Below are 26,959 nucleotides of genomic sequence, written 5' to 3'. Positions count from 1 at the left end.
ATTGAATACATCTCTTTTGGCTTAGAATCTTTTCCCTTCTCTTTTGGTCATCATTATTAACTCCGGCTTACCCCATTATTTAATGCTGGCTTACCCATTAATTACGCCAGCATACCCATGAATTCCGCCGGCGTACACCCTATTTTCGCTTACACCCTATTTTCGCAGGCGTACCCCATTATTTACGCCGGCGTACCCATTATTTCCGCCAGGGTACCCATTAATTCTCTTTTGGCTTAGAATCTTTTCCGTTCTCATTTGCTCCTCATTATTTATGCCGGGTTACCCTATTATTTACGCTTTCTGCCGGCGTACCCCATTATTTTCACCGGCGTACCCATTATTTCTCTTTTGACATAGAATCTTTTCCCTTCCCTTTTAGCCCTCATTATTTATGCCGGCGTACCCCATTATTTCTGCCGTCATACCCATGAATTCCGCCATCGTACACCCGATTTCTCTTTTGGCTTATAATCTTTTCCCTTCTCTTTTGATCCTCATTATTTACGCCTGTTTATGCCATTATTTACGCTTTCCGCCGGCTCTAGACCCCGATCCTGAGAGGACGAGTGCGGCGAGGGATGCGAGATCCCCCTGCAATCCTCAAAGATCTTCACATGTGAAGGAGAGCTCTACCAAGGAACTCTCAAAATAGGTGTCATTCTCACAGCATAGCATGAGTGGCGATACAAAACGAATGAGATACATCCTGATCCGGAGCTAGGGCTCGAAACCGAGATGTACCTAAAAATAACTCAGAGTCACCATCCATGGATACGCCATGGAACTAAAATAAATGCTCTGGCTGCAACAGATAACCAGAGATACAAAAGGTCCGTGCCTGATTACGAATGGAGAAGGTCCGAAGAGCACCCTCAATTCGTCTGACTGCAAGTACTTGGTCTCTTATGCCATTTATTATTAACCTCAAAGAGTTTCGAGCTAAAATCATATGAAATGGGAACGAAATATCCCCGAGAAGACGTCTACCTAATCATACATGACTCGGGGATGAAATAATAAGCACATACTAGACAAAATAAAAGATGTGTTGCCTAAACACAACAAAGTTATGAGTGACATGCCTAAATGGTGTCTAAGTTCTGATGGACAAACGCATGCATGCTACAGCTAAAGGTATAAGGTATGCGCATGAAAGTAAGAGAACACACCAAAATACACAACATGACAACACAACAAATCCTAAGACTCTAAATGGTTTAGCCCGAGTCCTTGGATGGTCTGATGTTCATCCAAAGAAGCCTACGTATCCCCGCTCCACGAGAATCAGAACAACGTAGTTCGTCGCGCCTATTCTAAGCTAGGATGCCTAAGACACCTAGACCTCTATCCTATACTCGACCTAAAAAACCGGACTAGTTCTTAAAGCTTCTTGAACGATCATTTAGATTTCAGTGAATTGTGGATTTTAGGACACCCTATATGCCCTAACTAAATGCAAGTTAGCCTTAAGCTAATGCAGGTGATTCCTACAACCTACATGTAACTAGGCTGTATGCCTTGAGGAAAACAAAGGGTGGACTAATGCTTCCTATTCTAGTCATCAGTCGGCGATGTGAATCGCCAACTGACCGGACGGAGGCGCTCATATAACTCTAGGACAAACCCCTAACTTTAAAACAATCACAAACAAGCACACAACAAATCAAAGGCTAAACCCTAACTCTAAAAAAAAACTCTATCTAGGACAAAGTCCTAACTCTAGAGGAAGATCTTTTTGAAATCAAGGCTGTGAAGTTGTTTATTCAAAAAGGTTTAAAATGCTATTTACAAAAGTTTGGCTGGACTTGGATAAAGATCCCAAGCTGCACTACGTACCTCGTGGAAGAGGATCAAGCGAACGTAGTTCGAAATCAAACTCTCCTAATTACTGCTTCTAAAACACTCAAACACTTTAGAGTTTTTAAGTTTTTCAAATATTTTTTATGTTTTAAATTTCTAATGTTTTTGAGTTTTAAATGTTTCAATGATTTTTAGATTTTAAAGCTTTTCCAATGTTTTGGACCTCTAAATGCTTTCACTCTTAATGGGAACACACAAGAACACAGAAGCATAACCACAAACTAGGGCAAAGCTCTAAAGCAAAAGGGGAAACCCCGAATAAGCAACTAGTGTCAAAGACACACGAATAAACCACAAACAAGTAAACAAGCGCTCCAAGAAAAATGAAAACAATTTAAGATCCCAAGTTAGCAAAACTCTGATAAGACTGAGTTAGTCTCTAACCAAGAGGAAAGACAACAACTCTAAAGGGGAAACTCTTAGCTAACTACACTAAGATGGGGGCAAATGAGTCAAAGCCTCGTTCTAGAGGAAGAGGTTGCTCTAATATGACAAGGCTTGTCTCCAAATACAAAGGTTCTATAAATGAGGCAAGGCATGCCTCCTATACACAAAGGTGAGCTCCAAGTATCCTTATCATTGCCCTTGGAATGAATAAGAAGGGTACAGGAGACTAACAGACCAAGTTGGTAACCAACTAGTAGGGGGACAAGTCGGGGTACAACTTATAAAAGGTCCTATACATGAGGCAAGTCATGCCTCATAAGCGCTAACTCTCTAAGGTAACTAAGGTAAAATCTCTGAGAGAAAGGCTCTGAACAACGAGGCTTGTCTCCAAGGGAGGATCGCCTGAATGAGATAAAGCATGTCTCTTAATATAACTCCCTAATGGGACCACAATGGTCTCCTAAATGAACAACTTCCATAAACGAATTAAAGAACTAATAAACTAGTTAGGGTCACCCATGTAATAAACACTCATGTGCTGACTCTGAAAGAATTAGGAAATATGGTATACATGGAAAATAGGATGAATGGTAACCACTTTTAGAAATATACACATAGCATGCGTAGGCCTAATTGTATGGAAGTCACATACTTAGTATTTCTACTGCTGGTCATACACAAAATTTAAGTTTAACAGATATCTTCCAAAATGAACACAGATATGCCTCCATCTATAAGAATGTTATCTGTGTGAACAATTCAAATATGTATAGAGGTCATTCATTACAAATGAGAGATCGAACAATATGACCATATTTTCCACTATGAGGTAATACAGATGTCATTAAAATGCAAATATCAGTATAATGCAATGCTAAATTCAACACAATATAGATATCCAATCTCGTGCAAAAACTAACTCATTACTGTGCAAATAGCAAATCTCATGCAGAAAGCAGCTCAGCATAATATTGTTGTCAAATCTATGATGAAGGCAATTGAATCAGAAGCAATACGCTGAACCATGTAGTATTGATGTCAATAAAGCCAAATTCAAAACAAAGTAAAAATGCACAGCATTCCATTTCATAGAAAACTCAAAGAGGAAATGAAGAGGGGTTTGCCCTTTTGACTAACTTATTCCATATGAAATAAAGCTGGTTCGACGAAGATAAAGATGGTTTATCATCATGATTGGCTTGTTTCATACGAAATGAAGCATATCTAATAAAAGTAAAAGAAGTTAACTGTGTCAACAAGCTTGTTCTATATGAAACTATGCTGATTCGGATATGATAAGAGAATGGGCCAACCCCACACATACCCAATAAAATAGCCATGCTGCCAATACCATTCACAAAGGGGCAAGAGGAAACAAGCAGCAAAAACCACTGGTACAAATGAAACAATTGAGTACTAACACAAGCCCCACGCTTAAATGAAGACAAATAGCTATCATCTATCACACAATATAAAAAAAAATCAACCCTCAGAGAAGGAAATCGACGAGGATATGCAATGTTCAAAGCATGAAGATACAACAGGGTTTAATTGGAATTACCTGTGTAGGACTAAAATGATGACGACGATCGGAGCCGATGATCGAAACCGCGCGATGATGGAATTTGCCGGATTCCGACAAGATTACCGGAGTAGATGGTGGTGATGGAGGGAGATTAAAATGGGGAAAATAGAGGTGGGTTTGATGGGGGTTGGAAGCCCGGTTGGAGATGGTAGTGGGATTCGGCCGGAGCTCCGGTGGGAGTGAGGTAGGAGGTGGGGAAAAAGAAGAAGAAGAAGAAGATGGCTGGCCGGAGATGATGGTCAGAGGTGGTCGGAAATGGCCGGAGGTTTGGTGGGAGATGGAGCCGGAGAAGAGGGTTTATAGGGAAATGGGAATGGGGGTTGCAGATGGTGGGAGATGATGGGGAGAAGAAAATGGTCAGAGAAGATGGAGTTGGGGAGACTTAAAAGGGGGTTTAATGGCTGAAAATGAGGATGAAGATGGAAGATAAAAATGAAAATGGGTTTGGGAGTGTGGAGGATGGAGGACCGGACTTAACGGGGTTTGTGATGGTCGGTTGGGTTCTGCAAGATCGATCGTCGGATCCCTGCAACGATCCCACTCATAACTTGAATGACCCGAGTACATTCTTATGAATGAGGGTCCTGCATTTTATCTATAAGCTCTTTCGGATATGATCCGATGGTGAAGAAATATTGGAAATGTTTAAAAGGATTTTAGAAATCCATTGGAGCCTTTTCTATTCTCATTGGATAGGATTTAATATATTTAGTGAGGGTTATATAGAAGGGGAGTGAATTATCCTCTATACAGTTGACATTACAGTACAAGGGGTGAATTATCTTGGAAAATTCGGCCATGGGGTGCTCCCCATGGTTGGCCAACCACCCACACACTTACAATTCGATTTGAATTTCCCCTCCTTGGGGAATTCGAATTAGTTTGTTACCCTTAGGAGTAGTCTTGGCATTTCTGGAAAATTATTTTCCTACTTTGTAGGGATTGCTAAAAAGTAGGCTAAAAAGTAGGGATTTGTTTTTTACAATTTAGGATCTACCTTTTGAGAGATAAAACCGGAGAAAACATCTCCTAAAAGTTGGGAGAAGATAACCACTCTCATGGCAAGAGCATTCTATCTGTCCTTTTGATCCTATTTCATGTGAAACTCAACATAGGATGACATTAAAGGGAGAAAATTTAGGAACCTAATCCAAACTAAATCCAAACTTTTTTTTCTATTTAAAGCACCAAAGAAATTAGAATTTGAGAAATTCTCCAGCCCTCTGAGAAATTCGTCTAGCCCTATCTCTCCCAGAAATTTGAATTCAATTTTCTCTCTCGTCTAGTCTCTCTCTAACCTCTCTCTACACTCTCTCTAAAAATTTCTAGTTCTATTTGATAGAAATACATAAAGTCTCCTAAAGAAAAGTTGTTACTTTTAATTTAAAGAACTGATTTGGATAATTTCCTTGCTGGAATAAAGGTTATTCCATCTCCTACAAGTGCAAAGAACCGGAATCCATTGATTCAACTTACGGATTCACGGCGTTGAGAACATGCGCGGATGTTCGAGGAGTAGATTAAGAAGAAGAATTCGTAACTTCGAATTCTAAAGGTAAAGTACTGATCTTTGTATGTTTTATTTCATCACCATAAGATCATGTACTTCTCTTGGATCCTGGGTTAACAAGCGAAATCGAAAAATTTTTATATTCTACGCGATTTCTAGTTCCGTTGGGCGTAGCGATTTCAAGTACTTAGCCGCGCCAACTGAGTACTCGACCAGGTCGTGCCGAGTTGACTAGGATTTTCTTCAACCGTGTTTTGACCGCATCTGCGTTTTGAAACACTGTCTAAAATGGCCAAAGTTGGGACCCATGCCATTCATATTGTGATCAAACATGGTTTGGGAATCTAGGGTGTGATAAACAAGGAAGCAGCAAATGGAGAAGGAAACGGTGAACTCAAGTTGAACCCAAAGCAAAGTTCAAATCCGAGACCTGGAGTGAAATGGATTAGTTCATAGTTGAACGAAACCTGAAACAAGCAAAAGGTAAATAAAAAATCGATGCAACTTAGTATGCGAGGACATTGACATTGACACACCATCGCGGGTGCTAGAGCCGTCGACTGCACTAGCTAGGAAGGGTCTGCCAAAAGGGAGATGGGTCAGCCAAATGGCATAGTTCGAGAGGTGGACGGAAAACAATGGAGAATAAATTTGACCCGGTGAACATCAGGGTTGCCACACCGGTATTCTAGGGTCGATCGGGGCTCATTCCCGAACTGGGCTGAGTCAGCGAGTCAGTTTCCGACAAGATATCACATTCTTTCGCTTTTAATGTCCATTCGTCTGTAGAATGGTCAAAGCCTAGATTTTTATCGCCTACAGCAAGATGATGGCGATCATCATTGCTTCTGACCAAAGGAGAGAGGCGTCGATCTACGAAGCACCAATAGCCTTTTACTTGATTTGGCACCTCTCACCAAACCCTAATAACATTACATGTTTTTGCCCTTCCAGCTATATGATTGATCACAGATCTACGGTGTAGATCATCTTGAGAGTAGGACGCATAGGAAACCCTATTTGCTTTGTTCGCATTAGACTTTCCAGTTGTTGGATGTATGAGTGTTCTACAATGGAGACCACTTGGTGAATAAAAAACCCAACAATGTGCTGAACATTTTGCAACCGGCAGATTGCCTATCTTGAGTGATGGAAGCCCAACAACCGCCACGACAACGTCTTCCTCCTCTAGTGTAATATTCCTCTTTAAGGAACCCCTATACTTTCCAGCCGCTGGATGTATCGGTGTTTAGGGTGGAGGGTGAACCAAAAAACCCAACAAGGTCATATCTTGAGCGATGGATTCATTCTCCACTGTATTCAAAATTTGAATAAGCCTAGGCCGCCACGACGTCATCCTCCTCGTCCAGTATAATGTTCTTTAAGGAATCCTTAGACCTTCCAGCCGTTGGATGTATCAGTGTTCTACGTTGGAGACTACTTCATGAACCAAAAAACCCAACAAGGCGCTGGACATTTTGCAACCGATGGATTACCTATCTTGAGCGATGCGTTCATATTCTCCATAGATTCAAAATTTGAGTAAACATAGGCTGCCACGACATCATCTTCCTCCTCTATTGTAATGTTCCTCTCTAAGGAATCCTCAGCCTTCCCCATCAGTCCGGACTTTTGGGTATAGTGGTTAAGATCCTTACAATTGGTTTAAGAGCAAAACCACGTCGACGGTTTGAGTCACGGGGTTACATGGATTGTGGTAGTGAACCCAATGCAGTGAATCTGTGGCAGCGTGCCCGTCACCGAGAGCCATGTGGTAGTGACCCGCCTGACAGTGTGCCCACCGAGTACTTTGGACTTTCGGCGTGGGGGTATTGTGTAATGTTCCTCTTTAAGGAATCCCTGGCCTTCCCCATTATTCCAAGCTTTTGGGCGTAATGGTTGAGATCTGCTATGGATCGTTCAAACCACATCATCATCATCACAAGAGATACCGACCATTCCTGCCTACAGCAGTGACCATGCAAACAGATTTTTTATCGGGGTAGACTTGGCTACGTTGGCCCTTAGTCTTCATTTCTCACCGTCACTGGAAACCATTGCTCACCGAACCTCATTTTCACCTCATAGTGCAAGGATTGCCATTCTCGCATTTGGATCAACACTCTTGGGCTGTCCAATCTACAACCCTCAATGGAGTCCTTGTCGATCTCTCTCACTTGACCGAAATGGATCCAATGGCAGTAAAGGTCTCAACTACCCAAGCGTGTAATGGAATGGCAGTAAAGGTCTCAACTAGCTAAGCTTGCTGGGTGCCAAGGGTAGAGGCTGTCTAGTACACCTCCCATGGCTCCACCAATTCAAGAGGTGTGTGTTTCGGATTTTTCTTTGGCTACCTCAATTAGGTAGGTACCTAGTCCTATCAGTTTAGTTTTCAGGCCGAATGTGATTCCTCATTTTCTTCTAGCCCATTCCTCCAAAATTTCCATCTCCATTTATATCCATGTAATTCTTTATTCAAGCAGTGCTTCAGAAGTCTTCATTTCATCTCTACCATTTTTATTTCATTATTATCTTCGGTTCCTCATTTTTCATTGACATGGTGACAATGCCGCCTCTATTCTTTTTTATCTGCAACCTGGCTGCTCTAAACTGGTAGGTAACATGAGATAAACGAACACAAAATTGTGAAGTTGCGGGAGTGGTATTCGAACCATAGTTTCAAAACTCCCCCACGTCATCATGGACTCCCCCGAGTCAACTCCCTTCTCCCCTGGTCGCGTTCCACATTTTTCATTACAAAGTCAATAAAAACTCCTTTGACTCTCCCCGGTCATGACTGTGTGTTGTTCCGAGTTGACTGGGATTTTCTTCCAACGCGTTTTGACCCACATCCGCGTTTTGAAACACTTATTCGAACCACAGCAATGAGTAGGGGTAAGCATTAAAGGAAGAGAGAAGCTTTCAAAAGAAATGGCTTACAACCCGTGTATGACAGATTTCAAAAAAGTTGGAAGGCCTGCCTCTTTTACTAAGACAAGGGTTCCATATTGATCAATTCCTTATGTATAGATACTCACTAATCTTCACGTTCTCTGAGAATATGATGTCCTAATTTGTATTATCATTTCTCTGTCCTTTCTATCGAGATTTTTTAGTAGATTATTACATTCGCTTCTTAAGAAATAGTTTGGGAATATGCATCTTGAACAGAACCAGCCGCCTGCTCTCCTTAATCCTGGTTTTTAATCGTTCTCTTTTGATATTTTGTCTTTACCTTGTTCCTGATTTTTTTCTCTTTTTCAGTCATCTTTCTAGCCCCGAACTTCAAGCACTCTCTCAAAAACCTCAATATTGGACCAAATCACGTCTCTGCAGCTGATTCAATCCATAAAAAACCCTAGGTGTACTCCATAAGATCAATTAAGCTTGGAACTTATGCTTAACAACACTCCAAGGTAGTGGCCACTTCCTCAACAAATCACTACCATGGACTTACCTTTCCTTTTCATCCATCGTCCTTTGATCCAGTCTTGGCGTAGATTTTGCACTGCATCAATCCCACCCTATTAGAGAGAATTCAACTTCGAGCTCGGAGAGATGTACTGAAGAAATTCTTCCATAAAGTCAAATAGTCAAAGGGAATGATGTGCAGATTTCCTTATTAATTATGTCGGTTTCGTAGTCGAGGCCCATGTGAGTTTCCTTTGGCCTTCTTGGTGTTGCTATTTTTGTTTTGCTTTATTAATATATTTCACTTGTTCAAAAAAAAACAACTTGAAGTAGACGCGGTCTTGATTTGTATGACTTTTATATCTAAGATGAATACTTTTTTGCTTAGGAGTTTCCTCAAACAGTTGTATTGCCTTTTCAGCTGGATCAAGCTTCATGTAAGCATTAGCAATATCACAGTAATAATGACTGTGTTCCTCCTTTTTTCTTGTAGCTTATAAAGAAACCTAGATCTCCCCATCATTCTCATAGAAATAGAATCCTAGTAGAATTTTGGTTGGTGCATCTCCTCATTTGGATATTCATCATAATCGGACTCATCAAAAATATCTGACAAGGCTGTCATTTTCAGAATTGTCGATTTCTTCTTTTTCACAATCCTCTTTTCTCCCCCTTTATCTCTACTATATTTTGTTTCTCAGGAATATGTTGTTTTGATGCCAAGCCCTCGTTCCTGCTTTTGTTTGCACTCTCCTTATTATAAAAAGTCGGTTGTAAACTTTTCATTCTTGATGATACCACTTCGTGTATCTTGAATTACATAAAAATATATGGTAAATTTGTGGATTAGCCGAGCTTTGCTCAATGTTATTCTCCCATTGGAAGAGAACTTTTTTCCCATGATGCTAGTGTTCCCCATACACAAACATTAAGATGACAAATTGGAAGTGGGAGAGTGAGGGAAAAAAATGGGGTGCCAGTGTATTTTTTATTTTTATTTTTCTATGACGTGGCTTAGAGTCACACCTTAGTAAATAGGTTGAGAAGAACCACGTGAGAAAGATTACATAATACTTGTTTAAATTGATGTGTCAATGAGATATCATTATACTAAAAGCCATTGTATAATGTTCTTGATTTCTCTTCTTTCATTTTTCGTAATTCCTATTCATCATCAGGATAAAATAACACTGGTTGATGTTTAACACATTTGTTCTATTCCAACTTTTGCACATTTGAAATCTCAAGTTATGGACTTATGTTACACATTTTTTGTTAATCGAGTTTGTAGTTTTTTCTCCATGCAGTGGGATGAAGATTCGATTGAGTCCTCGTCAAAAAATTCACCAAATCGTTCGAGGGAAATTTGTTTGCCTAGCTCAAAGAACAACGCAATATCTCCTTTGAATAAGCGAGGTGGGACGAGATATAGGAGAAAAAATAAGAGGTGGAGTTTACAGGAAGAAGAGGCTTTAAGAGATGCTTGGGCAAAAGTAGGTAGTTGTTTGGGCTAGGAAAAATAGTATCCTAAAATTCCTGTTTATTTTCTATTATTCTTTAATAATTATTGTTAATTGTAGTTTTTGTGTACATTATAAAGTCATGTTGTAAGTTTACCATCCCTACCTTGACATGATTGTGGCTATTATTAGAATACAATATATAAAAAGAGGGGTTGCCTCTAGCTCACTCGGTAAGGCTTTGTTCTTTGAGTTTGAGGTCGGTGGTTCAATCCTAGCTTACCTACCAAAAAAAGAAAAAAAAAATTGATTGTGTCTATATGTTCAATTATCTCAAGTTCTCTTAACTATTGCTTTGTCTTCTCATTTTCCTGAATAGATTGATGAGGGTTAACCTTTGTACGCACTCATGTTATCTTTGTTCCTGTGAAGGCATGGCACGAGAAGATGGGCATTCATTTTGAATCGCTATACTGAAAACTTCGAGGGGAGAACACCGGTAATTATGATGTCATTGCTCATTTAAAATGAAATCTCTTATGTTGTTTTGTGTTCTCGATGGAGGTGGGTTTGATAATGAAAGCTCGCATTGCACAGATTGATTTGAAGGACAAGTGGCGAAATATGGTGCATTAGCTCATTTGATATGCATTTTGTGGTCCTTCAACTTATCAGGTACATTGTCTATTTGTCGTATTTATTTATGCATTTTCACTTTTCGTATGCTGGTTGTCTGCTAAAGTCCTATAATTGTTGAAAAAGATATTATAAGTATTTTTGGAATTGGCCAAACTTCTTATTATCTTTTGAAATCTTTTGCTCTGTAAATGCTCAGTTTGGTTAACATGCAATCCCTTAAATGCGTCTGTAATTAAGGAATTTACCAAGACATCACTTTGTTAGTTTTACACAAATTTCTGAGGTTAATCTATTAGTCTTGCTTTGGTTCTCTAACCTTTGGTTGCGTCTTCGTGTGTTGATGCAATTGTTAGCGCCTTGAAGAAGGAGTAGTGACATCTCTCTCTTTGCCTTTTTATTTGCGAGGTTAATCTATTAGTCTTGCTTTGGTTCTTTAACCTTTTGGTTGCGTCTTTGTGTGTTGATGCAATTGTTAGCCCTTTGAAGAAGAAGCATTGACATCTCTCTCTTTTCCTTTTTGTTCCTAAGGGGGTAGGGTGGGGGAGGAGGTGTTTCTTTTAGTTCTATGGGTTTTGGATTTTTCATCATGTTGGTTTCGGGGTTTTCATCATGTTTCTGACTTTTCGATTGTAATGACTTAAGATTGTAGGGACCATCCACTTAAGTCAACACCTTATAACTTAAGTGATCTTTTAAGTTATATGTGAGATGGCGACCATCATTTTAAATAGTTTACATTATGTTAGTCACTTAAGAAGGATCGTAGGGTTCCCATTCAAAAAAGAAGAAGGAAGGATTGTAGGGTTATATTAGAATAGGTTCAAGGGTTACTTGAGTATTAGAAGGGGTTTTGTGTTGTAAACTGAACAATTTTTTACAGAAATTTGTGAATGAGAATCAAAGATTGTTAGTAAAAGAAAACGAGGTTAAAGAGAGGTGGAGAAGTTACTTCGATAAGTTGTTTAATGGAGAACCTATAGCAAATTTGGGAGAACTTGATAACGCTTTTGATGATACAAATCAGAGATTTGTTCGTAGAATCCAAACGTCAGAGGTAAGAGTAGCTATGAAAAATATGAAATTAGATAAGGCTAGGGGGCTTGACGATATTCCTATTGAGACTTGGAGATGCTTGGGTGATGTGGGTTTAGTTTGGTTAACTAGATTATTTAACAATATTTTGAAGACTAAGAAGATGCCTGATGAGTGGAGGAAGAGTACATTAGTACCTATTTATAAGAATAAATGGGATATTCAGAGTTGCACCAAATATCGGGGAATTAACCTAATGAGTCACACCATGAAGCTTTGGGAGAGGGTAACTAAGCATAGACTAAGAAAAGATACTAAGGTGTTAGAGAATCAATTTGGCTTCATGCCCGGACAATCGACTATGGAAGCTATTTTCTTGATTAGGCAATTAATGGAGAGATTAAGAGAAAATAAAAAGGACCTTCATATGGTTTTCATTGATTTGGAGAAAGCGTATGATAGGGTTCCCAGGAGTGTTATGTGGTGGGACCTTGAAAGGAAAAAAGTGCCTACTAAATATGTTTATGTGATTAAGGATATGTACGATGGAGCAATAACTAGTGTTAGAACCACGGATGGCACGTCTAGTGAGTTTCCAATTACAATAGGACTGCACCAAGGATCAGCTCTAAGCCCTTATCTTTTTACGCTAGTTATGGATGAGGTGCCGTGGTGTATGTTATTTGCAGATGATATAGTATTAATCGACGAAACCAAAGCAAGAGTAAATGCTAAATTAGAGTTATGGAGAACTACTTTAGAATCTAAAGGTTTTAGACATAGTAGGACTAAGACATAATATATGGAATGCAACTTTCGTAATATAAGGAGGCGGGATGAGGACGTAGTAAATATGAGTGGACAGGAGCTGAATAAGAGGGATATATTTAGATATCTTGGTTCAATTCTACATAAGGAAGGAGAGATTGAAGAGGATGTTAACCATAGAATAAGAGCAGGCTGGTTGAAGTGGAGGCTTGCCTTAGGAGTTCTGTGCGACCGTAAAATCCCTACCAAGTTGGAGGGAAAGTTTTATAAGACAGCTGTGAGGCCAGCCATGCTGTACTGCTCAGAATGTTGGGCCACCAAAAAGCAGCATGTGCATAAGATAAGTGTAGCGGAGATGCGAATGCTTAGATGGATGTGCGGCCACACAGGTTAGATAGAATTAAAAAAGAAGACATTCGTAAAAAGGTGGGGGTGGCTCCAATCGAGGAGAAGATGAGAGAGCACCGCTTAAGATGGTTTGGACATATCCAACGTAGGCCTTTGGATGCTCCGGTGAGAAGCGTTGACTCGTGCCAAATTGAGGGAGTAAAAAGAGGTAGGGGTAGACCGAAAATAACATGGGTAGAAACAGTGAGGAAAGACTTGATAGCTAGGAACATAACAGAGAACATAACCTTGGATAGGATAGAATGGAAGAAAATGATACACGTAGAAGAACCCAACTAGAACCAGGATTAGAGCCGGGTAGATCCCTTTTACCTTCTTCATGAATTTTTTTTCTAAAGGATTCATTTAGCCGACCCCAACTAGCTTGGGACAAAGGCTTTGTTGAGTTGAGTTGAGTTGAGTTGAGTATTGAAATTTGTGAATGAGCTTTTTCTGCAATCTGCACTAAGATGCCACACAAACAGTAGCAACACCACTCTTGGTGATTTCAATCTCTCTCTCTCTCTCTCTCTCTCTCTCTCTCTCTCTCTCTCTCTCTCTCTCTCTCTCTCCCCCCTTACTATTGCCTTGCGAAGCTTGAACTTCCCCCTAAAGGGAAAGAGTCGCTCAGACGAACCTACTCGAAAGAGTAGTTCTGACTTAGCTTTGCTCAAGAGACACTTCTCTTCGAGCCATAAATATTCTTTTTTTCCTTCTAGTTGGATCGTCCTTTATGCCTGCCTGGATCCAAAAGTTTGTGATCTAAAAGGATGGGGTGAAGAGGATTGGGAGGTGAATTAGAGGATTGGTTAGTGAGAGGACTTGACCTAAAGGCCGGAGGAATTACGATGAGGTTACTGATTTTTAGGGAAGATTCATGCCAAAGCCTTACCGTGATTAGGAATCAATCACAGAGAGTTATTTTTAATGGAAATCAATGACAAAAGAAAGAATTGTGCTCTTTGTGAAACTGAAATTGAAAGAGTTGTGCTTCAGTTTTGGGAGAGGGTTGAAGAGCAATGTATCAGACAAGTGAGGCCTAAGATTCGCACGTGGGAACATATGAAGGCCACGATGAGGAAGCAATTTCTCCTTGCTGATTTCTGATTACATATTATGATATATAAACATTTTCATAATTTAATTCAACGTGAAATGAGCATAGAAGTATAGACATCGGAGTTCAACAACCTGTCCATAAGGGTAGGTCATCAAGAAAGTGACGAACAACTCGATGAAAGTTATTTATCCCTGCTCAAGCTGTTGACTCGGGATGAGATGATAGTTATGTGGCTGACTAACCTTGAAGATGCACATCAATATGCTCTTTGAGTAGAAGAAAGAGTGATCCATCATGGCCCTAGGTTTAATATGATTGGACATAAGCCTACACCTGCAAACACAATGAGTTATAGTGTCGTTGGTGTGTCAAGGATTGACTAAACAGCTACTAGAAGCGATCATGCATCTCCTTTATCAAATCGAACGAGTCCCAGGACTGTTGACGGGGTTGACCAGACTGTTACATTAAAGGAACGAGCGCTCATTGGGTCGATGATTCGATGTTTCTCTTGTGGGGAATTAGGACATGCATCCTATTCTTACCCATAAGAGTGTTGACTTTGCTAACGGTGACAGCGAAGAAGAGGATCAAATATGGCCTATTTATGACTGGTATCAATACAGAGATGAGGAAATCAACATCATGCCTGTTCGGAACTAGAATTTGGTGGTTCTTGAGGTAGTCCTTGCAATTGTACCACACTATCACAAACACTAAATCCAAGAACATCCTCGCTAATGAACTAGGTACCGCTAGCAAAATCCTCGACAGGTCTCCTTACTTTGAACGTCTATGGAATGTTACGAAGCGATGTCTGAATTGTTGAAGTATAAAAGATTAACGCCATCTACAACAGCTTAAGCTTTTGGAGTAATTGGTTGTTTCACATGGTATCAAAGCAATTGCTTTGGGTTCAAAACTCTTTAACATTAAAAAATCCACATGTAATAGCCAACCCAAAAGAGGGTCCACATGCGCCATGTGTAGGCCAACCCTTGAAAAGACGGGGCCACACGGAGGGTGAGTGTTAAAGTATAAAAGATTAAATAACGCCATCTACATCAGCTTAAGCTTTTGAGTAACTGGTTGTTTCACATGAATGATGATATGCTCCAATCACAAACCGATACACTTAAGGAACACCATCTCTATATCCTCCATGCTATAGTAGTGATCACTATGATGGTGACCAATGGAAACCTCGTTCCTCTCTATACTCGGTCGCAAACTCTCTAACATCTCTCGATTTACCTCTTTGATGTAGTGGGCGAAGGCGTCGGCCTTAGTGATGCACTTCCCAGTATAGAGCACATGTGTATGATCTAGGAGGTGTGGAAGGAGATGGACACAAATGGTCTCAAAAGAATGAACCAAATTATGTAAACTCGTTCTATTGGTGATGGTCCCCTCTAGCTAAGCATTTCAGCAAAATGCTCTAAGCTATAATTGATCACTTATATCTGTCCATATGCTCGAGAGTAGTATGCATGGCTGAAATAAAGTATAATCCGATTTTACTCCATAAAATATGTGCTCTGTGGACAATCAGATGATCTATGACGCCATTCATTACAGTTGCAACATTTGAATGTAGTGGTATTATGTAGTTCGGGTCGTAGAAGTTCATGACCCATGTTCTTCTCACCCACATGTGGGCTCTTAGCAATGTTATTAGGAGGACAAGTGGAGTTCAAATGACTAGCCATGCAATCTCTAATAACTGATGTAACACCCGAAACCTTGATAATTTTTTTTAATAAAAACTTTGTCAGTGGCACCCCAAAAGTTATGAAAATTGTATGTCTAAGCTAACCCTAGTTGATATATTATTCAAAGAGAGACTTAAGGGGTGTTTTTGGCCTATGGTAAAAGTTAGCGGAGAATGAAACTTTTTTTTAAGACCTATATTTTTGGCTGTATCCCCCAAACTCCAAAAAAATTGCCATATCCCATTTCCCAAAAACATTGGCGCCCACTCCAAATTTTGAGTGAATACGGCAATTGCTTTCTCCTCCCATTCTCGCCCCATAAAGTGGGCCCATTTGAGTGGGGACTAATATTTAGGATTCTTAGAAAGAAAAGAAATATACTAAACCCATTTGGGTAGGGAATAATATTTAGGATTCTTACAAAGAAAAGAAATATACTAGCCCAAAAGATTTTGTAGAATCACTGGTAAATAAGAATACACACGTAAAAACATGGGAAGTTATAATTTAAAGCAATAAAATAATAATTAAGGAAGGAAAAATTGGAGAGAGATAAGTAAAGTTACAAAAATTAGGGAAATTCTAATTTTTCAATCGTGCGCAACTCCCAAAAAGGGAGGCGTGCGCATGACTTACCTCCTTTCCCCCCTTCTTTTGAGCGTCATCTAGTGGGCCCCATTGGATGAAATAAATACTTATTTTGCTTCTATATATATATATATATATATATATATATATATATATATATATATAAGGGAAGATTGCTTAGAGGCCAATCAAAAGTAAAGAAGCAAGTGAGAGAAAAGATTTGAATAAGGGAGAGATTTTAGGGGTTTTAAAGTTAGCAAGATTGGGAAATCAAATCTCAAAAGAATAAAATATATATATTTGGAACTCTCTCTCTCACGTCCAAATTTTTGGACGCCCATGAGAGAGAGAGAGAGAGTAGAGAAAGAAAAAGAAAAGAAGAAAGAAAGGGGAGAAAGAGTGTGGATTCGTACCTTAGTTTCGGACTCTTTGATCGTTCTTTGGGTTTCCGCCTTTCGCTAGTAACCATCGCTTTCTTGTTCTTTCGATTTCAAGATAGGATTTTCGAGTCACGATTTCTAGGCCTTTTTAATTCGTAGTTTTCATTAGAATATGTGTACAATCTTTTCGAAGTGATTAAAAATATGTGATTCGCGATTTTCGCATAAGGTTTCGTGAATAATTGTATTTTATCTTATCCGTGTTATAGATCTTATGATATGACTTATTTTTTTTCAAAATTTCCGTCAGATATTGCGAACAAGATTATTTCAACAAATTTTTTTGGGGTGAATATTTAGCCTTATGTACTGTTCGATTAATCTGATATGCCCTACTACATTGACTCCTCATTCTATTAAGTGATTTTCGAATGAAACCTTATGTTTCGAGTAATTTGAATCCTATGATTTTTATATGAAAATCTAGTTTCAACAACTTTATGAGATCGAGTAAGTTTTTATGAGTATTAGTGACGCTATGTATTTTGTATGTCTATTCATGTTCTTCTTGTCAGATTTAGAAGATCGGATGATCGGTTTTCAATATTATATTAGATTAAATAAATGATATAGGTATTTGTGGTGCTATGTACTTTATAAGTACAAAGAAAATTTATCTGTCACTTCTAAGCATGATTTTGAGTAATGTTATTTTGGTATTATCAAATGAAGAGATCTTTCTAAGATAGATTTTTTATGTAAGTTTCCATCCCAACAAAATTGTACAAAATATTTTTTTTATATATAGTTTCATTTCAATAGTGCTGTTCATTTCAAATTAATTTCATATATATATATATATATATATATATATATATATATGATACTCGCCCATATATATATGTATACTATGTTTTTTTCCCATCTGTTCTAAAGTACCCAATTTAAATATTTCATTTGTGAATCTTTATCAGCAACACCACCCCAAAATTTAAATGAAATTTTGGGCATATTCGACTATGAAGTCTAAGTAATAATGGGTATAATCTACCTAGTAGTACATGCATGTAAGGGTTTAAAGAAATAATTGGGTATAATTCATCTCAAAATAAAAGGGTAAGCTTATGAGATACTTAGAGATCGTGTGTGGGCTCATTTACAGGTTGGTCACCCCTCATCTTTGCGTAAAGATCCTTTAACTTCCATAGCACTCATGTTTGAAAGGCAGGTGATAGCAAAACTTGTTGTTTATAATTTTCAAAACTTGCAATAGGAATGGAGCGATATTCTAGTTATAAATTTGTACTAATTTTTATTTCCGTTTGTTGACCGAAAATTTGTTTATCATATGCTTTTGGAATGTAATTAGAATTTTAATTGAGAAGTGCTGAGTTGTTATCGTTTATATCATATAAAAAAGGGTAGAAATACATGGAATTATTAAAAAAGGAAATCGGGAAGGGTGATGGGAGGCCATTGAGTCATGCCTGAAATTAAAGAAAAGATAAAATGCATACAACTTGGGAGAACTGCGCAACCCAATGTTGATGATGGAATCCTATGGAGACTATAAGACCACGCGGAACCGACGTGTCGGCAAAGGCAACATGCTAGTTGGGAGTTGGAGTGCCTTGGGATAAAAGATTTGTGTCGATTAATAAATGAATTAATTGACTTTTGCTTGTGTTATATTTTATGCCAGATGAATCTAAATTCTTGTTCTTTTGAAATCAGTTTCTTTTTTTTTATTGTACAAAATTGTGTACAAATTATTTGTTATGGCGTGCATGTATTTGCTCAACCTATTTGATTGTTTTAATTGCTAGATATTATCTTGAATTATTGACCTTTTATGCATGCCTTGTTTTTCTATTGACCTGCTGTTTTGACCCATATTTTTCCACCAGGGTTAAAGGACTTGACATAAGAGCATTTGCAAGGGAAGATAGTTAGAGGCGTAGGAGAAGTCGGTGAGCTAATAAAGTAGAGGAGACGATGCTTTTCGTCAATCCTTTTGGATTTTTAAGTTTTCTTTTGAGTTGGACATGGTTAATTATTTTGGGACATTGAATAGATAAGTTATTTTGGGATATTTTAGTTAAAATAATTTGTAGTGGAACTACTAAAGTTATTGGAATAAGATGGTTGATTTAGTATTCAAGTAATGGTTTATTTTAAAAAAAAATTCTTTGAGTTTTTAACTGGTTCTTTTGCTCGTAACGACTCAGTTATGGAATTGGGTCATTACAACTGAACTAGTTGAGTCTTAGTCAATGCCCTTTTGTCTCGCCTCACCTTGCCTTGCTCAGCTAGGCAGGGCATGCATTCCAAGGGACCACGACATTTCCAACAATCTGAAGCCCAATGCGTTTGCTAATGCGGTTCAAGGCAACTCTGATCTCGGCTAAGATTTCCGAGTGCTGGTCCAACGTAGCTTGAGTGCGATGTCTCTAGGCCTCTCGGGGCTGGGCTCATTCTTGCCCTTGATGTGGTGCATTGGCCATATTAGTCATTGTTTGAGACGTAGCCACAACCACGACTCTCCTTATTGGATTATGATGAAGATTGTTGTCGCATGTGGAGGATCCAATTCAAAGAAGCAAAATATCAACACGTCTCTATTAGGTTGTTGAGTCTCCTGGGATATGAGGAGAGCACCTTGTGATTGGAATTTTAAAAAAAAGTGATTACTCTTCCCGATTCTATCCTAAGCTGCTGTTGCTTTTTGCTTTGTGAAAAAAAGAGTCCCAACATTACAAGTTAGTATTTAGTGTTTATCCATAGGTTGGGTAAGTTTATTATTTAGTTTAATCAATAAGCCCTTGTGGATTCAAGGGCTTATCCGATCAGAGCAATTGGCACGGTTGAATCCTATCGGATTTGTGACCCACTCGGTTGCACTTGTAGCATATGATACGCTGCTTGAATTGCGACTCATACAGATCTCATCATGGAATTTGGGTAGTTGTTGAAGTAGTAGGAACATCTCCGCGCCCTCTTCCTCGTGTCGGGAATGGTTAAGCTGATTTACCCACCCCAACAGGAAGATCCAAACCCGCCTTCTCTTTCGCCGTAGAAATCGACATCTGCGGTGTCTCTACCACGGTTTGATTCTCATAAAAATTCCTATGGGTTGAACGATTGAGCATGGTCTCAGCTTATTCTGCCATCCTTACCGCCTCAGACAACGTCTAAATCGGATGAAGAGCGATCTGATTCTGGAGTGACTGACGAAGGCCTCCATTGTAGCGTGCCACTCGTTGTGCCTCGGTCTCCGAAATATCATTTCTAGATGATAGCCGGTAGAACTCTTCTGTATAATCTCGCACCGATCTACTCCCTTGGTGGCAATTTTGGTACTGTTGAAAGAGTACATGATCGTAATCAATGGGAAGAAATCTCTCAAGAAGGATTTGACGCATCCGTGCCCACGTTCGGATTGGTCGCTTTCCCATCCTTGTACGTGAGAGTTGTAGTTGTTCCCACCATGCCGAAGCTCCTCCTTTAAGCTTGATGGCCACGAGTTTTATCTTTTTCGCCTCGGGAACTTCCATGTAGTCGAAAAATCTTTCGACCGCCGCAAGCCAATCAAGAAAATCTTCGATATGGATTTGGTCATTAAATTTGGGCAAATCCACCTTAATATTATAATCGCGATCACGAGCCGCAGTTTGTGGAACACGACCACGGGTATTCCTCGGATGGATGATGTCTTCGGATTCCTCCTCACTAGAGTAATCATCGTCGGGAAAATACGTAACTCTTGTGCGGGGACGTTGAACTCGATTTAGAGCTTGAGCGTCCCGTTGCCCATTGTTAAAATTTTGTGCTTTCCGAAGAAGGTATCACCAATGATTGTTCTGGCATGAACTCCTGACTTTTGTCTAACCGGTGGAGTCTCTATGGCTAAAGGATGTGCATAGAAATCTTGATAAATATAAGTCATGAAATCCAGGTGGGACTGCAATTGGCCAAATTTGAAATTTAAGCCTTCTAACAATTCAACTATTCGATCTCCGCTGCCATTAAAAATAAAAAAAATTGTTTGATCTTCACTACATCCAGACGATATGATTCCAACTTGAGCTCTAATACCAAATTTGATGCAGAATTTAAATAAGAAAAATATTTCTACTAGGTTTATGTTAGGTTTGGACGGGTGCATACGTATGCCGCGAAGCTATAGACGTATGTTGGGAAGGTGTAAAATTAGTTTTGGGACAAAAAAAATGGCGCAGGCACGAATGGGTTTGAATGATATTTCTAAGATAGGGAAATTTTTATAGTAAGTATTTTAGGGGTTTTGTATAGAAGTTAAGTGAAAAATAATGCGAACGAGGTTTTGTGTGAGATTAATGGAGGTTTGAGGTTTTTGAGAAGGTGGTTTATGGGAGAAGACAAAAAAGGAAACATGAAAGAGATAGACAACAAGGTTGGAATCTCACAAAGCAAAACCCATGGCATAACACCATGGGGTTCTTAGGCATCACACCTTAGGGAAGATCAAGGCATCACACATTGGTAAGGAGTAGACATCACATCCTCACAAGAGAAGAAGCTTTCAAATTTCTTTGTTTGATCATCATTCGTTATTAAGGAAAAGTGCGTGAGGCTTACGATATATAAGAAAAGAAGAAAACTAAAAAATTCTAAAGCCCTAAAATAAAAACTCAACACTTTTAGACTAAAATACCTTGTAATGACTTAAAAACTCTACCCCCCACTTAAAATTCTGCAATACATGTTTGGGGCCCATGTAGAACCCTCATAATTCAAAGAAACCTAGTGATACTAGTGGCTAAAGACTGTGGTACCCCTCATATAACTTAATGGACTTAAAAGACACCTAAAAGACACTTAAAATTTAAAATATGGGCCCTAGGATGGTCCCTATCACATTGGGCTCAAACAAAAAGTTAGAAGAAGTTCTTAGGAATATTATGCTCTAGATACCGAGGTGGAGGGTTTCAGTTGTAGTGTTCAAACAATTAACTTTGATCCACAAAAGAGGATGGTAGCCCATAACTATTGAGTTTCTGAGACTTTCGGTCAGGGCTTTTGTTTTTTGCCTCCATGGCATTTACCTCCTCTAATGGCCCTACGCTGCATAATCTAAAAATGTTAATGTGAACTTCTAAAGCATGCGATGGTTCTTGAAAACTTGGCCTGTCATATTTTAAATGTTTTTCTGTTCAAATTTAAGGTTTCTCAATCTGTCTGAATAGTCCCTCATGCTAATAGACTCATTTACATACTCAAATTATCCTTTTTTGTCAATATCCTAAACAGAGACACCTTCATAAAATAGAATAACAACAGCTCTTTCACTTAATTCTTATGCTTTAAAAACACTCTAGTTTCTCTAAGTACATAAAATGCAAACCATGGATAATAAAATCATATTTTTCAACAACTACTGATTTATTCAATTTCATTGCTAGTAGAAAATTTACGCATGATCACAACCATTAATTGTGAAGGAATCTTTATCAATTATTCAATTGCTATCAGGATGCAATCTAATATCATTTCTAACCTATGATTTAGACGACACTTTGAATTTATTGCCGATACATGTGTCCGACACGACACTCCTTTTGACACTTTTAAATGTACTGCTACAAGTCTCAACACGTTTTCGTACCATGATTCAAGAGCAACATTCTATTTTATTATTGAATATTGTGTTTACCTCTTTTATTATTAACTTTTCTTTTATTATAAACTCTTCTTTTAGCTAATATTTGTTGTCATATCCCCTGCCTTAAACCTAAAACACTAAACAAACTCTTATTACAATATTATATTCATTGTATCCTATTGGTTTCCTTTTCTCCCGACATATTGGAGACTAAAGAGAAGTAGATTAAATTGATGAATGCGTTGTTATTTGATTATTCATGTCAGTTTTAGATTATTGGTGATTAATCCTAAAATTTATTAGTTTGTTAAATAAATATTGTATTTATTTTCTTGCAAATTATGATAGTAATCAATAATTTTATATGTATGTAGATTTTTAGGGGTTGGCATGTCAAACACCTTCTATCCGTGTCGAAACTCAGCACACGAGTCTTGTGTCTACAAATCATGATTATACATACCTTCTGTTTTAGCAATGTTTCTGTTTCTAAATTTTGGGTGTTTGCCGTGTCTCGTGTCTGTGTCGACACGCGACACTTGTGTCTGTGTCCAAAAATCATAGTTTCTAACTAGACTCGGATCATTGTCCTTATTCAGAATTTAATCGAATTTCATTTTTAAATTGCTTTTATTGGGATTATGTCCTTATCGTAGGTAATAACATCACCAGTGATGTAACATTTTTGTCCTTAGTTTCTTGAAATTCGAAAGGAGCGGTTTTATGTATGAATGTTATTACAATACCCTCAATTTGCTGGAATTAGTTATAACTATTGCTGAAATGTGCTCCTCTGACAACGAAAACAACTTTTGTCAATGTTAATATATTTATTTTATGACAGCATGCTGATTTGGAAATTCGATTAAATCTTGAATTTTTATAAAAGCGGATCTCAAACCTTTGTCACCCTTTGGGGGTCCTTGAATGGGTCTGTGTTTCCTCTACTCATGGTTCTAAATTTCAGCCGCAATACCGAAATTTCATATTTCGGTCAACATTGAAACCGAAATCACCTGAAACCGAAATTTTGGACAGTCCCATATTTCGGCCGAAATTTTGGAAATTTCTGTAATTTCGGCCGAAATTTTGTGAAAATGTAATTTTTTACATTTTTTTCCAAGATTTCTGCCGAAATGACCTAAATTTCGGCTTACTGATGAAATATGTTTTTTTACCGAATTTCGGCCAATTTTTTTGTCTCTGCTATGTCCGAAACCGAAACCGAAACCAAAACCAAAATTTAAAACCTTGCCTCTACTACCTTTAGCATGCTTATTTGGAGCCCGTGTCTTAATGCTCTGCTCTCAGTTTGCCCTTTCTTTCATTGTTTGGTGAAAGGTGATCATCCTTTACTTTTTTGGATGAACGTTAGGAAAGCTCCCATCCCTACTAAAGTCCAAGGTTTTTGTTTTAGGATGGGCTGGTGGCGCACGAAAAGGTTACTACACTTGATTTACTGAAAAGAAAGTGCTTCCATTTGGAAAATCGGTGTATGGGCTTGTGAGCTGAGTCGTCTTCAAATCATTTTATTTATCCACTGAGAGTTGCGAGATGAGTTTGGTATTGTATTCTCAAAATCTTTGGCATTCAATTTACTTTCCCATAGCCATTCAAAGGGCTGTTGGGTAGTTAGGATCCTGGCTCTTGGGGAAAATGGTCATATTCCCTTGTCTTTCATTCCTTTTGTTGTGATTTGGGAGATTTGGAAGGAGTATAACCTGAGGAATTTTGACTACAAATGCTCTTCTCATATCAAAGTCTTTTGGGTTGTCATAGGCCTCCTGATTTATCAGGCTGCTGTTAGAAAAGAGTCCAAGGGTTACAGGGTTCAAAATATGCACCGGAAATGGAAGGGAATTATTTTGGACCGTGTTAAAAACCCAGAAGAAATCAAGGTGCATACCCCAAGATCCAAACTTCTTCAAGCTGAATTTGGATGGCTCCTCCCTGGCCCGGCCATACTAGGAGGCACATTCGGAAATAAATGTGCAATTAAAATCTCTTCCCCATGTTAAGTTTTCCCTTTTTCTTGTCCTGCTGCTGTTTCTTTTCTACTTGTCTTTTATAAAATCTCTCTCTTTTTTTTCTTAAACAAAAAAAAACGATTCTCATTTTCTTTTACCAAAATCAAACCCATAAAGGAAGCTGCAATTATTTTAACCCCCTGCCCTAAATTTGTAATTATAACTAAGTCTGGAATTCCAGTTTTTCTTGGCCTCATTTTTTGTTGCAGCCCTTACAACGTTTTGTTGGGGGGTCATTAGTCATATATTTTGTAAACGGGCTTGTATCATTTTGGAGAACTTATTTTATATTGGAACGAATATGGTCTTTTGCTCTTTGGAAAAAATACGTGTTAATGCATTTTCTCTCAGATTATAGAGTGCCACATGTTCTCTATGAAAGTGGTGATATTATGTAAAAGCTTCCTGCAAAGCTAACATATTTCTAGATGCTACTTCACAATTAACTAAATGCGTTGTTGCTGAATTTTAGCGGAACAACAGAAAACAACTGATTTATGAAAGTATTAAAATGAAATTTTATCCTTTTCTATTGAACATCTGAATAACTTATGCTAATTTGTAAAACCTACAAGAACAAAAAAAATGTACTGCAAGTATATAGTATAGCAGTGGACATATGGTGTGCAATGTATGCTGCACTTGATATATACTTTTTGCTGCCATTTTCGAGGCATGGTTCAAAGTTGTCAAGCCTTATTGTTGAGCATTTGGACTTATTGATTATAAACTAGTCGTATGCCCATTTTGACTTTGTATTAACTAACAAGACTACTAGAATTGTTCCTACTTTGCTAATTATTAGTTTATAAGCCCACTTTACATATATAATTTTGGCAAATCTTCTTGATAGTGTTACTTAAAATATTAATATGCGTTGTCAATGCAGGCAACACTTAGTATAACTCTTTTGCAAAGATTGATTTGCAAGCTTTCTTAGTTCCATTTATGTGTTTATTCTGTTGTTATTTTAATTCTAGGATTTCCCTTCCTATTACTTCACATATATGCTAATTTATTTGCTTAATGGTGTTTCTCTGTTGATCTGTGGCCGGCTATGGTATGTTAGGGTCTGGAAGAGAGCCACCAATGCATATGGAGGTTAGTATTCACGCAGATGGGGCACCCGCTATATTCATACATGTATGTAGGAAATGTTTAATCCACCAAAGACACTTGTGTATAAATGCATGCAATTTCATTGTCTATAGACAATTGTATAGGTATGTGTTGTGTGTCTCTATCACCTCAAGGTACCTTAGGGCCTCTTCGGATGCCGTCCTTATTTGCAAATAAGATCGATCTTATCTGCAAAAGGGTCATTAAGGCCTCTTGAAAGCCATTAACCCAAATAATTTCTAAACTATAATATCCATTATTTGCAAATGTTCACATATAACTTCAAAACCATTTGCATATAAAAATATATGAGCAGAATTTTTGGAAGTAACCTAATAACAGGTGCTTAGGTAATCAGTGTCTTTTTTATCAGTCACAAATATTTGCCTGCAGAATTTCTCGGGGTGTATCTCTGGATATTGTAATTTTTGTTTTGTTAATTTTGAGTTCAAATCAGGAAAAGAACTGAAAAATGTCTAAAATATATAAAAAATATCAAATTTATGTAGAAAATTACGACAACAAACAGTATCATGAAAGTATGGCAATATATTTGCCACTAAAAACAAAATATGAAGATATCTCGACTATGTTTCAAACTCTGAAATTTTTTTGGATTATATTGTTTTATCAAATATAGCAAAATAACACGGTATTTTGAAAATGTCCTAGATATTTGTGACTATGTTTTTTATCATGCCAAACCGCTAATACTGCTATCAATGTATATACGCTTACAAGAATCACATGGAGAACTCAAGCAATCACATGGTGCTTTGTTCATTTTTATGAGATATTGGTTATTTTTTTGCCATTTTCTAAAAAAATGAGATATTGGTTATTTTTTACCATTTTCTATCAGGTGGGTATTTGGGTTTCATGTGAAAGCTACTTTAGTTGTTTTTCACATCAATATATTTTGGTTGTTTTCTTGTGATAAATGTAATTTGTTCTTATTTTATGATATATTGATATTTTTGTCATTTCCTATGTGATGGGTATTTTGGTTTTTTTTTTTCATGTGTGAGCTACTTTAACCATTCTCTTGAGATATAGGTATTTTTGTCATTTTCTATGGGATGCATGTTTTTGGAATTTCAACTATTTACGGCAAACTACGAAGTCTCTTTGGGCAATATGTCTTAGTTTTATCGTCAATTATAGTCTTATACGGATATAAGGAACTCTTGTCTATCAGCTTATTTTAGTCTTCCCAATTGCGTGCCTGACTTGCTAGTTGCTACTATTGTTCTAGCAGCTTATTTCCAAATTGTTCCAAGGTTCAATGAGCATCATGCCGAATCTCCCTACCCTTTCCTTCTGCTTCACTTTGGCCAATATAAGTTCAATATGAGTTCACTTGGTACTAGTAGTTATATAGGAATTTCCC

General features: G+C 38.0%; 1 long non-coding RNA gene across 1 annotated transcript; it reads left to right on the top strand.

Annotated features, from left to right (window-relative positions):
* Positions 1–10,586: 10,586 nt before the first annotated feature.
* LOC143849960 (uncharacterized) lies at positions 10,587–25,581 on the top strand. Its single transcript, XR_013235915.1, has 3 exons — positions 10,587–10,715; positions 10,814–10,891; positions 25,520–25,581. It is a non-coding gene; the product is annotated as an uncharacterized LOC143849960 (long non-coding RNA).
* Positions 25,582–26,959: the final 1,378 nt, after the last annotated feature.

This window comes from Tasmannia lanceolata, unplaced genomic scaffold (genome assembly GCF_043159265.1).
Source record: "Tasmannia lanceolata isolate RefF3 unplaced genomic scaffold, GAP_Taslan_0.1 ptg000018l, whole genome shotgun sequence".
NCBI classification, from domain to species: Eukaryota; Viridiplantae; Streptophyta; class Magnoliopsida; order Canellales; family Winteraceae; genus Tasmannia; species Tasmannia lanceolata.
This window is presented reverse-complemented; position numbering and strand designations above follow the sequence as displayed.